The sequence below is a fragment of the Leucopleurus acutus genome (assembly GCF_964270905.1).
Source record: "Leucopleurus acutus genome assembly, chromosome: 6".
NCBI lineage: Eukaryota > Metazoa > Chordata > Mammalia > Artiodactyla > Delphinidae > Leucopleurus > Leucopleurus acutus.
In genome coordinates, this window is record NC_139149.1 from 51829509 (window position 1) to 51842999 (window position 13491).

Consider the following 13491-nt stretch of genomic DNA (forward strand, 5'->3'; position numbering starts at 1 on the left):
AGAAGGAAGAAAGGGCAAAAAGATTGAGATAGTGGCAAGATAAAGTAGAAATGAAAATTCACTTAAGGAGCATTTTACAGGAATTGAAATCTCACGTAGTGGTTTTTAAACCAGCAATGCACTGTGGGTTTAGACCTAATGAAATCTGACAGTATACCCTGAAGAAAGGCTAATATACTCTTCTTTCCCTAAAGATTCTTTTTGCTCATGTTCTAGAGAACTTGGATTTTCCAAGAAAATCAGAATATACCTGTGACGTTCAAATGCTTGTGTAGGAAAGCTCAGTGTCACTATTATAGTCCATTTATAGCAGGTATACAGATCCCAAAGCCTGCATTCTCTGTATGAGCACTACCCATGGTTGTAGCTTATTTTCCTTTCCTTATGTTCAGCATTGACTTTGACTTCCTTCTGTATATTTTGGTTATTGCTGTTGTATTTATTGTTATCTTGCTGTGTGTGTGCTAGCCACCTCAAATACCAATCGTTTTTGGAATGAACCTGGTGATGGGTAGATAGATAAATAATAATAATAATAATTAACAGTTTATTATGATTACTATGCACTCCACAGTTTGGTGAGGGGCTAAAAGCCCTGCAGAATGGGTATAGACAAACCTCAGAAAAATGTTTTTTTGTTAAGGCTGTTTTGACTCTATATTTTCCATTTTATCATGCCCAGCCAATATGTCTTGGGGATCTCTCTTTTAACAGACACTCAAATATCAGAGAGATACAGGGAAGCTAGAGATAAGATTTCAACCTCCCTTCTGGTGCCAACCTAGTACTACTTAAGTCTCATGCCTTCTGAAGCCTACTTCAATGTCCTCTTCCAATCACCAAAGATCTGTCTCATGAGCGGGTTTACCCAATGTGCAGATGATGCCTAGATTATATGTATGCCCTTTGTTTAAGGATAAGATGGGTCATTCATTCCTTTCTTAAGTATTGATGCAAAGCATATTATCTGTTGGGTATGGTGTTCTAATAGAAAGCCAAACCAGGCCTTGTATCAGCCTTCAAGAAATTGAGACAATAATGACTTTTTTTTGGCTTGAGATTGAAATCTAATCTTTGACCCTGAGCTGCTATTTTGCCTAATGGCAGATACTCAGTTGAGTTCATCCTTTTTTATCCAGTGATTTCTCTTTGCCTTGTCCTCACATTCATAAGTTCTGCTCAGAATTTAGTTCAGAGTTCTATCCACTTCTGTCAGCATAACCCCCACCTTCACCATAAGATAATACTTTTTGCAGAGATCTATGGCGAGCATTTTCATCCCTACCTTTAAGATCCATAGGAATATTTGGGAACCTTTTCTGCAAATTCTTCAGGAAATGAGGAAGGTAGGAGAGGTGTATTGTTTTGTAGCCTCTCTTGGACTTGATATGCCAGGTGTCATCTCTTAATACACCTGTATTAAGAAAGAAAGTCCATCTTCCTGTTTTAGAGATTGGCCCATCTGGCCATCAGAACCCAAGTCCATGAAATATTTGAATCTTTTCCCCTTCTCATTCTGATTCCATAGCTAACTGGTTAGACCACGTTGAGGGGTCAGTTTGTTTGACAGTTACATATTCAGTATAAATAAGAAATTGTTTATTCTGGTTTCACATATCAGTGTTAAGCAAGTATCATATGCATTAATCTAATCAATTCCAGGTCATTTCTGAGTCTGAAAAGTAGAGGACTAGACTCTGGGCTGAGGTGAATTCAGACTATTAGCTCTGTGAAGGCAGAGACTGTGTTTATCTTCATCATCACCCTTTATTTTAAAGTGCCTAGTTCTTAGTTGGTATTTGATATATCTTTTATACATATATTAATTAATTAATTTTTGTATTTATTTTTGGCTGTGTTGGGTCTTTGTTGCTGCGCGTGGGCTTTCTCTAGTTGCCGCGAGTGGGGGCTACTCGTCGTTGCGGTGCGCAGGCTTCTCTGGTTGCAGAGCACGGGCTCTAGGCGCACGGGCTTCAGTAGTTGTGGCTCGGGGGCTCTAGAGCGCAGGCTCAGTAGTTGTGGTGCACGGAATTAGTTGCTCCACGGCATGTGGGATCTTCCCGGACCAGGGCTCGAACCCGTTCCCCTGCATTGGCAGGCGGATTCTTAACCACGGAGCCACCAGGGAAATCCCAAGTATTTGATATATCTTAATGAAGAAAAATTTTACCTTCTTAGGCTTACTGGTAGCCAGCTACTCAACTGGACTCCTTCTGGTGACATCAATCATACCACACAGGATTTCTTTTGAACTTCTTGCTAAGTTGTATTATTCTCATTTTATATATATGTTAAAACCAAGACTTAGTTAGATGACTTTCCTGTTGTCACAAAGCTAACAGAATGACTTTGGAACCTAGATGTAGAGAATTCCAAAGCCCATACCCTTTCCATTGCATCATGGTGCCTGTAGGAACAAATCAACAGAGATCCCAGCTAGCTAGAGTTATCAGGTAAAGCATCTTGGAAAATATTTAATTTGAACTAGGTTTTGAAGGTTGTGCAGCAGCACAACATCAGCCAAGGTGAAAGGGCAAGATATTGCATGTTATATTGGGAAAATATTAAGCAATAAAGTTCAACTTAAGTGTATAAGCTGTAAGTTATATGATCATGGACAATGAATCTAGAAAGGTAGAACAGATCATTAAATTCTTGAATGGCAGACTGAGGAATTTGAACATTCTTTTATAAGTAAATAGGAAGCAAACACAGGTTTTTAAAGAAGATATGAAACACAATTAAACACACAAACACAATCATCAATTAGAATGATGATTCAAGTTGACATGTTCCTCAGAAGTAAGGAGACTAGTTAAGATGTTATTGAAAATAGTGCAAGTAATAATAGTAAGGATGGAACAGTAAGGGAGAAGGCAAATAATTTAAAGAGCTTCGAGTCTCAAGGCAACATGGGTAGGGGAATGAAGCACTAACAGAAACAGAGGAGTTAAATTGATGATGTAGGAAGATCATGCTTTTAGTTTTGTAGACATTAAGTTTGTACTGCTTGTAGTATATCCAAATGTAGATGACCAGCAGGAAGTTGGGATATGAGACTATAGCTTGAAAATTTTCTGCTGGAGTCACCTTTTTGGGATTCTTCTGCCGGGAGGCAATAATTGAAATCATGGGGTAAATGAGATTATCAGAGGCAAGAGTCTGAAAAGCAAAAAGTAAAAACTTGAACAAACCTCAGGCAGGAACATTTAGGGGACAGAAGGAGGAAGAAGAAGCCTCAAAGTAGACAGAGAAGGTGCGGTCAAAGAGGTAGGTAGTTATTACTTCCCTCAGGAGGTTATTTCTGCTAGTTTCAAGACTGAGAACTACTGTCTTAGTTTAATGATAGAAAATGATGGAAATAGCTAGGAGGAAGTAAGTTGGTAAATATGGATTAGACCAAGGCAAATTTGATGAGCTGAATAGAATTTTTTTTTGCGGCCATTTACTTTTAAAGTTTTTTTTTACAACGCTACTTCAAAACTGGCTTATTTTCCCAGGCATTCCCTCCCCACCACCACCATTTTGAATAAAAGTAATAGGCAATACTAATGGATAAAGGATTCCTGGTAAATTCTTAAAACATTCAGGAATATTCTTCTAAGCCAAGTTTTCGACTTGATTTAAATATGAATTGAATTACTAGCAATTGATGTTACAGTCGGCTTTGAATTGAAAATAGTCAATTAATTGAATGACTTTATCCCAGCTATTAATGTACTCTTTTCTATTTCTAATATTTTGTCTCTGAAATACTAATCCCTGTTTGCCCTCTGGTTTCCAATCTTTGGTAAGTTAGATAATGTCATTTTACTTTTTTAAAAATTCCAACTTGACATAAGTAACATTTGCTTCTCTAACCTTTAATAATGCTAAAGCCACAGAAATACTGTTCTATATTTAGATTTTTGGGGGGGTTGATAAACACACAGCATATTTCTATTGTATAAGTATGTGATACTCGTACAGAAAGCAGACAAAATGTGAAAAAATAACTATTGCTCAAGATCAAAATTTGTTTGCTCAGTCTTTTTTTTTTGAAGTATACTTGATTTACAATATTACACTAGTTTCATGTGTACAACATAGTGACTCTATATTTTTATAGATTATATACCATACAAAGTTATTATAAAGTATTGATTATATTCCCTGTGTTTGCTCAGTCATAATAAGAATATGCATATTTCATAGCTTTCTGAATATTTTTTGCTGATGTAAGCTTTTTCTTTCTGAATAATGAACAGAGGATTTGGAAAATTGCTTTTTAATCGGAGAAAGGAGTTTTTTCTTCAATTAATCTCTATTATTAATTTCAGCTGATATGAGAAACCCCAAAAAGAATCCTAGTAAATGCACAGACTGTTTAGAAAGTGTCAGTAATCTCTATATTTATTTGTTATTACTTTTAAAGAACATTTTGATTGGCAAAAATTACAAAAAGGAACTGATGTCATAGTAAATATGTTAGGAGAAGACAACTAGAATAAAAAATTTTTTAAAGATGAGAAACACCCAATGGCAATTTTACAGAATGTTCTTCAAAGACAAATAATCCATTATAGTGCAAGATGAAAACATCAAATATATTTATTTCTTGCCTAAAAAAAAGTAGAAAAGAAATTCAGCTGTACTAATCATTAATATAGATATTGACACTGGCACCTCACTTGCTGTATGTATCAGGAGGTCATGGATTATACAATGAGGGCAAGGTACATGGAAAGCACACTGTGACAGCCAGCACTGCTCCACCACTCCTGGGTTCCCTTTCAGCATTTTGCCATGTATTGCAATTTCCTTGTCCCACCAAGTGAATTTGAAAATGTATTATTTTAAGTATTACAACCTTTAAATACTTTGTAATGAGAAAGACAGTGACCACAAAATTGTGTACTACAAAGACATTCACTAGTTATCTTGTTGAAGTACTTGAAGTGGTGGTTGAAATAAAAATTGAGTCATACATTTTTCTTTTACAAATTAGATAAGTGCTTCAAAGTTGCTGCACTTTTCTGCACTGGTAGGTGGGTCTCAACAGAATGCTACCTTGTAGATATTTTTTTGAAAAAAGACATGTTTTCATCCAGCGCATCAAAATAAAGTGGGTGTTTTAACAATGAGTGATTAGTAATTGTTTTTGAAACTCATTGATATAGAGAAAGTATTTTTGAAAATATATGATTTTGCTTCATTTTAACAGCAGATGTAAATATGCCAACTATAAATACTCTCATGACTGCTCTTTATTTTAAAAAATAATTTTACAATCTGTTTAACAATCTTCTGAAGATTTCAGTGGATCTTGCTAGAAGTGTAACAATGCAACAACTTCTGATTAGGTGTCAGAAACAAGTGGCTTTTACTCAAGAAGACACCAAGTTGCTGAATTTCAAAAAATGTTTGTGTAATTGGTAGATGGAATTGAAAAATGGGTATCATGATTTCCTAAGTATTTCCCTTGATGTACTCATTTCATTGGAATATAACATTTTTTGTAAGTATCTTCTTCAGTTTTGTTAGCCTTTAAAACCAAGTTTAAAAAGTTGAACCTTTAACTTGACTTTCATATTACTAAATGTTAAAACTTTCATAGAATTTCAGCATGTTCAATTATATGGTTTTCACTAAAAATAATTATCAATAACTTTAAGAGCAAAGATTTTATGTATCATTAGTAACTTGAAAATTATTTAAACATTATTTCACCTTTAATCTAGACTTTAAAATCTTCTATTTATATACTTATAACTATATGTTATATTTCATACAATATAACAGTACAGTAGTAGATAATATATATATTATAAATAAATGTACACCTATGGGATACACAAAATTTTTTCACTGTTACGGGTTTACTATTTAAAGAGTTTAGAGTCTATTAAATGATTAAACTAGAATGAACAAAATAAAATGTTTTTCTGTGCAAACAATAATTGTATTGAAGACTAAACAGTACATTGGTATTTATTATCACATAAGCACCAACAAGGGCTGCATTGGACCCTAGACACTTTGCCATCATGGGCCTCTTCTTCCATAAAAATATTTTAAATTATATTTTATGACTGCATTGGCATAAAAATAAATATATTAATATTACTTGTATTCTCTAAGGTAAAAGTTCATTTATTTCTTCTGATTTTTAAAATATATTGAAACATTTTTATGTTTTAAATAGAGTATTGTGGGCCTTAGGCACTGTGCCACATGGCTAAGTTGGCCCTGGCACCAACACCATAAGAGATGAAATGCAGCTTCTCACATTCAGATTTTAGTGCCATAACTAGTACACCATTTGTTGCAGAATAACCACACATGAGGACCAAGTATACTTTGTAAGGAAAGACTCATGCAAAACACAGGGTATGTGTTTTCTCCAAATAATCAGTCAAAGACATTAAGTCTTTCTGTTTGAAAGATGATGGAGTCCTCGGAACAGCAGCTAGGACAAGAGAAAGGAGAGAACACGGACCTGAAACTACAACGTAGGAGCAGGTGGAATACGTTCAGGTACTACCAGCATCAGTAAAACAGTAGTGAGGGGTCCGATCTTTAATTAAACTAAAGCCCAACTCTTCCCCATGGCCTACAGGTCTGACCCATCCGCTTCATTCCTGTGTCCTTCACCAGGCTCCTATCACACTGGCCTGCCTTCTGTTCCTCAGACAAAAACATACTAAGCTCAGTTCAGCCTAAAGGGCTTTGCTGGGACACTCTTCCCCCACATTAAGGCAGCGCAGCTCCCCTGTGTCATTTAGGCCTCTGCTTACATGTCACCTCTCCAGACAGTCTTTCTTCGTCAACACTTCCCTCACTCTATTACAACACCCTGTTTTATTTTCTTCATAGCATCAATCACTGTCTGAATCTGTCTTTATCATTAATTCATTTATTGATTGTCTATCACCCCAAATGGAACATAAGCACCATGGTTGCAGAGGGTGTCTGTCTTGTTCACCTGTAGCTCCTCAGTGTGTGGAACAGTACCTGGCATATAAGAGATACTTTTCAAATGAATAAACTGAGGTCAATGTAACAGCTACTTCAATCCTTCCTTCCTCTGCTTCTACTCAAACCCCTCTGTTCATGGCTCTGTCTACCATGTGACCTTTCCTTTTTAGGAATGTGAAATCTAGCTCAACACCTGGTTTAACATAATATACCTGAAAACTACTTTCATAACAGGATACAGGATAGTACAGTACAACTAGGCAGCTGAGAAAAACCTGCCCAAACATCTTAAATATTTATTAGTATTTATTGGTGCTAATACACTTCACATAAGTATGTATCACAACATTATTAACTAACTGACACTCCATTGTTACATAAAACATCTTTGTGCTGTATCCATAACTTAGATGACAGTTTGGGTAAAATGAAATAGCACATACAGTATAGCCATTGATCATGTATCTACTTCCCAAAAGTGGAGATGACAGCGGAGAATGCAATGTCTAATGTTTAACATGGGAACAGTATCATTTTCAGGGCCTCTTTCTCTAGCCACCAGAGCTATTCCAAAGCAGGAAAGTTTTTGAAGTGCTTTATCGCCTGCTTTCATTTTCTGTGAGGCAGTTATCCTACTGCCCACTGTCCAATGGTCACTAATTGTTAATACTCAGCTTTAAACGACTGCGGAGGATGATGTTCAAGCCCTCCACACTCCCCTAGACACTAATTCTGACTTCTGTCACAAGTCCTTCTGTTGGAACCTCTTCAGTTTTCTATCATTCTTCCTCAAACTGCATTACCCAACCATCTCCACGTGCACTTACAAACCAATCAACCAAGAAGTATTTACTTACTGCTGATGGTGTGCTCAGTACTGTACCAGAGCTTTGAGGAGGTGGAGGTGAACTGTAAAAAACCATTCCTGTTCTTGAGAACCCATAGTTCGGATAAGAGACAAAATTACTAGCCATACAAAGTATTGATGAATGTTAACTAAACTTATCGTGGTGATCATTTTGCAATATGTACATATATTATGTTGTACACCTGACACTAATATAATGTTATATTTCAATTATATCTCAATTTTTTTAAAAGGTAAAATAAAAGCAAATCAATAAATTTTTTAAAAGCATTGAATCTTAGAGGACAGAATACAATTACAGGAAGCGGACCTAGAGCCCATTCTCCAAGTAAGAGAAAAGAGCATTTCAGGCAAATGGATAAAGGCATAAAGAAAGCATGAATATGGCTTGTTTGTGGACTCTGAGGAGACGATGAAAATGGAGTCTATGTTGGAAAAAAAAAGTGGGAAATGCGGTTAGTTAGCAAATGAGAACATATCATCAAGACGTTGAATGCTAGGCAGGCGCATTTAGATTTGTTTGAGTGGAAAACTTGGAATTATATTTACTCTCATCTTTCTCCCCATGTCCCAGATTTGTAGAGAAAATAAAAGACTTCTTTTTGTTGAATAATGCCTTCCTGGAAGTCTTCTATTTGTAGTAATGACAGTCAAACCCTCTGAAGGTATGTTAAGAATAGTTGCCGAAACCTCAAGCTGGGATTTCTAGCATTTATATGTTTTTTCATAAGGTTCTTTTGCTATTTTTGACCTTAAATAATTTGGTTTGGAAGAATGAAAGAAATGATCTTTAATGAGAGGTGACTTTTTTCTGACAGCGAATGGATTTTTCATTTCAGCTGGTTTTAGGGCATAGTGACTTTCTCAACTATCATAAGCTGCTTTTGGTTTGTCTCAGAACCTGGAATAAGAATATATTACATGCAGCTGGGAAATTCATGCCCTAAATTTTAATTTTTTTTTTAATTTAAAGCTTATTTCTATCACCCTGTGCCCTATATTATTGTCAAAGGAGAGAAGAAAATTTGTGGAGCATGTATTATGGACCAGTGTATTAGTCAGGATAGACTAAGATCCAGGACAGGTAAAAGAACCAGATTCTGGTGGACATTAGTAAGGTCTGCCAGGACCAGGCATCAGCCCAGTGTGCTTCATAAGTTTTATTTAATCTTCACAAAAGCTTTAAGGAGTAATATTATCTTCATTTTTGCACATGAAGAAACCAAAGTGGTGTGGTGATGTAGAAAGACGTTTGGGTAAGAGATCCTGGGTTGGGATCTCAGTTCTGTTACACACTTAGTTGTGAGACAAATCAGCTGATATGTCACTCCTATACAATTAAATTGTGCACATCACAACTGGAGGATTTTCCTGATCTCTCATTGGTTTTAGGTGCCCCTCCTCTGTCTTCCCATAGCAATCTGTGCTACTTTCCCATCATCACCATTATTGTATTATAACTATTGTGATAATGGTAAGTTTCTTAAGGAAAGAGCTGTTCTTATTCATAGTTTTATCCCTTGTACCTAGTCCGATATCTGGTACCTGGTAAGCGTTTAATATTTACTGAGGGAATCAATTCAAATACTTAACTTTCTAGTCATCTATTTGGCTGAAACATCAGATGAAAATAGAGATGCTGATAATGGTATGAAATAACTTGCCATATTCCAGAAAAGCATAGCCAAAAATATGTATTTTTACAAGTTCCTAGGGTTTTGTATCTGTAAGAAAATCACGATATTAGAGTGGCAAATTATATATAAAACTCACAGTGCGTTTATTTACTATTCTATTAGGTTCCTAGGGCTGTTGTAACAAAGCAACACAAATTATGTGGCTTAATACAACAGAAATTTACTATCTTGTGCTTCTGGAGGCTAGAAGTCAACAAGATTGGTTCCTCTGAGGGCTGTGAGGGAAAATCTGTCCCGTGCCTCCCATCCTGGCTTCTGGTGACAACCAGCAATCCTTGCTTTTCCTTGGTTTGTAGATGCATCATTACAATAACTGCCTTCTTCCTATGGCCTTTTCCCTGTGTATTTCTCCCATCTCTTTTTTTTTTCTTTTTTTCATTGAGGAATAGTTGTTTTACAATGTTGTGTTAGTTTCTACTGTACAGCGAAGTGGAGTTCCCTGTGCTATACAGCAGGTTCTTATTAGTTATCTACTTTATACATATTAGTGTATATATGTCAGTCCCAATCTCCCAATTCATCCCACCCCACCCCCCACCCCCCACTCCTTTCCCACTTGGTGTCCATGCATTTGTTCTCTACATCTGTGTCTCTATTTCCGCCTAGCAAACCGGTTCATCTCTACCATTTTTCTAGGTTGCACATGTATGCTTTAATATACGATATTTGTTTTTCTCTTTCTGACTTACTCTCTATGACGGTCTCTAGGTCCATCCACGTCTCTACAAATGACCAAATTTCGTTCCTCTTTATGGCTGAGTAATAATCCATTGTATATATATACCACATCATCTTTATCTATTCATTTGTCGATGGGCATTTACGTTGCTTCCATGACCTGGCTACTGTAAATAGTGCTGCAATGAACATTGGGGTGCATGTATCTTTTTGAATTATGGTTTTCTCTGGGTATATGCCCAGTAGTGGGATTGCTGGGTCATATGGTAATTCTATTTTTAGTTTTTTAAGGAAACTCCAAACTGTTCTCATAGTGGCTGTATCAGTTTATATTCCCACCACAGTGCAAGAGAGTTCCCTTTTCTCCACACGCTCTCCAGCATTTTTTGTTTGTAGATTTTCTGATGATGCCCATTCTAACTGGTGTGAGGTGATACCTCATTGTAGTTTTGATCTGCATTTCTCTAATAATTAGTGATATTGAGCATCTTTTCATGTGCCTCTTGGTCATCTGTATGTCTTCTTTGGAAAAATGTCTATTTAGGTCTTCTGCCCATTTTTGGATTGGGTTGTTTTTTTGAGATTGAGCTGCATGAGCAGCTCATATATTTTTGAGCAGTTTATATATTTTGGAGATTAATCCTTTGTCAGTCAATTCTTTTGCAAATATTTTCTCCCATTCTGAGGGTTGTCTTTTGGTCTTGTTTATGGTTTCCTTTGCTGTGCAAAAGCTTTTTAGTTTCATGAGGTCCAATTTGTTTATTTTTGTTTTTATCTCTATTACTCTAGGAGGTGGATCAAAAAAGATCTTGCTGTGATTTATGTCATAGAGTGTTCTGCCTATGTTTTCCTCTAAGAGTTTTAAAGTGTCAGTCTTACATTTAGGTCTTTAATCCATTTTGAGTTTATTTTTGTGTATGCTGTTAGGGAGTGTTCTAATTTCATTCTTTTACATGTAGCTGTCCAGTTTTCCCAGCACCACTTATTGAAGAGACTGTCTTTTCTCCATTGTATATCCTTGCCTCCTTTGTCATAGATTAGTTGACCATAGGTGCGTGGGTTTATCTCTGGGCTTTCTATCCTGTTCCTTTGATCTATATTTCTGTTTTTGTGCCAGTACCATAGTGTCTTGATTACTGTAGCTTTGTAGTATAGTCTGAAGTCAGGGAGTCTGATTCCTCCAGCTCTATTTTTTTTCCCACAAGACTGCTTTGGCTATTCGGGGTCTTTTGTGTCTCCATACAAATTTTAAGATTTTTTGTTCTAGTTCTGTAAAAAATGCTATTGGTAATTTGATAGGGTTTGCATTGAATCTGTAGATTCCTTTGGGTAGTATAGTTGTTTTTACAGTATTGATTCTTCCAATCCAAGAACATGGTATATCTCTCCATCTGTTTGTGTCATCTTTGATTTCTTTCATTGGTGTCCCATACTTTTCTGAGTACAGGTCTTTTACCTCCTTTAGGTAGGTTTATTCCTAAGTATTTTATTTTTCTTGTTGCAATGGTTAATGGGATTGTTTCCTTAATTTCTCTTTCTGATCTTTTGTTGTTAGTTTATAGGAATGCAAGAGATTTCTGTGCATTAATTTTGTATCCCTCAACTTTACCAAATTCATTGATTAGCTCTAGTAGTTTCCTGGTGGCATCTTTAGGATTATCTATGTATAGTATCATGTCATCTGCAAACAGTGACAGTTTTACTTCTTCTTTTCCAATTTGGATTCCTTTTATTTCCTTTCCTTCTCTGATTGCCATGGCTAGGACTTCCAAAACTATGTTGAATAATAGTGGCGAGAGTGGACATCCTTTTCTTGTTCCTGATCTTAGAGGACATGCTTTCAGTTTTTCACCATTGAGAATGATGTTTGCTGTGGGTTTGTTGTATATGGCCTTTATTATGTTGAGGTAGGTTCCCTCTATGCCCACTTTCTGGAGAGTTTTTATCATAAATTGGTGTTGAATTTTGTCAAAAGCTTTTTCTGCATCTATTGAGATGATCATATGGTTTTTGTTCTTCAGTTTGTTAATATGATGTATCACACTGATTGGTTTGTGTGTATTGAAGAATCCTTGCATCCCTGGGATAAATCCCACTGATCATGGTGTATGATCCTTTTAATGTGTTGTTGGATTCTGTTTGCTAGTATTTTGTTGAGGACTTTTACCTCTGTGTTCATCAGTGTTATTGGTCTGTAATTTTCTTTTTTTGTAGTATCTTTGTCTGGTTTTGGTATCAGGGTGATGGTGGCCTCATAGAATGAGTTTGGGAGTGTTCCTTCCTCTGCAATTTTTTGGAAGAGTTTGAGAAGGATGGGTGTGAGCTCGTCTCTAAATGTTTGGTAGATTTCACCTGTGAAGCCTTCTGGTCCTAGACTTTTTTTTTTTTGCAAAGAAAAGTTTATTAAAGCACACTTAAACTCTCAGAGGGAGAGCGGGCTGTTTCTGTGAAGTGAAACCAGCCCTTGTCCTAGACTTTTGTTTGTTGGAAGAGTTTTAATCCAGTTTCAACTTCATTACTTGTGATTGGTCTGTTCATATTTTCTATTTCTTCCTGGTTCGGTCTTGGAAGGTTATACCTTTCTAAGAATTTGTCCATTTCTTCCAGGTTGTCCATTTTATTGGCATAGATTTGCTTGTAGTAGTCTCTTAGAATGCTTTGTATTTCTGCAATGTCCATTGTAACTTCTCTGTTTTCATTTCTAATTTTATTGACTTGAGTCCTCTCCCTCTTTTTCTTGAAGAGTCTAGCTAAAGGTTTATCAATTTTGTTTATCTTCTCAAAGAACCAGCTTTTAGTTTTATTGATCTTTGTATTGTTTTGTTTCATTTTCATATATTTTTGCCCTGATCTTTATGATTTCTTTCCTTCTACTAACTTTGGGTTTTGTTTGTTCTTCTTTCTCTAGTTCCTTTAAGTGCAAGGTTAGATTGTTTATTTGAGATTTTTCTTGTTTCTTAAGGTAGGATTGTATTGCTATAAGCTTTCCTCTTAGAACTGCTTTTGCTGCATCCCATAGGTTTTGGATCATCGTGTTTTCGTTGTCATTTGTCTCTAGGTATTTTTTGATTTCCTCTTTGATTTCTTCAGTGATCTCTTGGTTATTTAGTAGCGTATTGTTTAGCCTCCATGTGTTTGTATTTTTTATGGTTTTTTTTCCCCTGTAATTTATTTCTAATCTTATAGCATTGTGGTCAGAAAAGATCCCTGATATATGACTTCAATTTTCTTAAATTTACCAAGGCTTGATTTGTGACTGAAGATGTGGTCTATCCTGCAGAATGTTCTGTA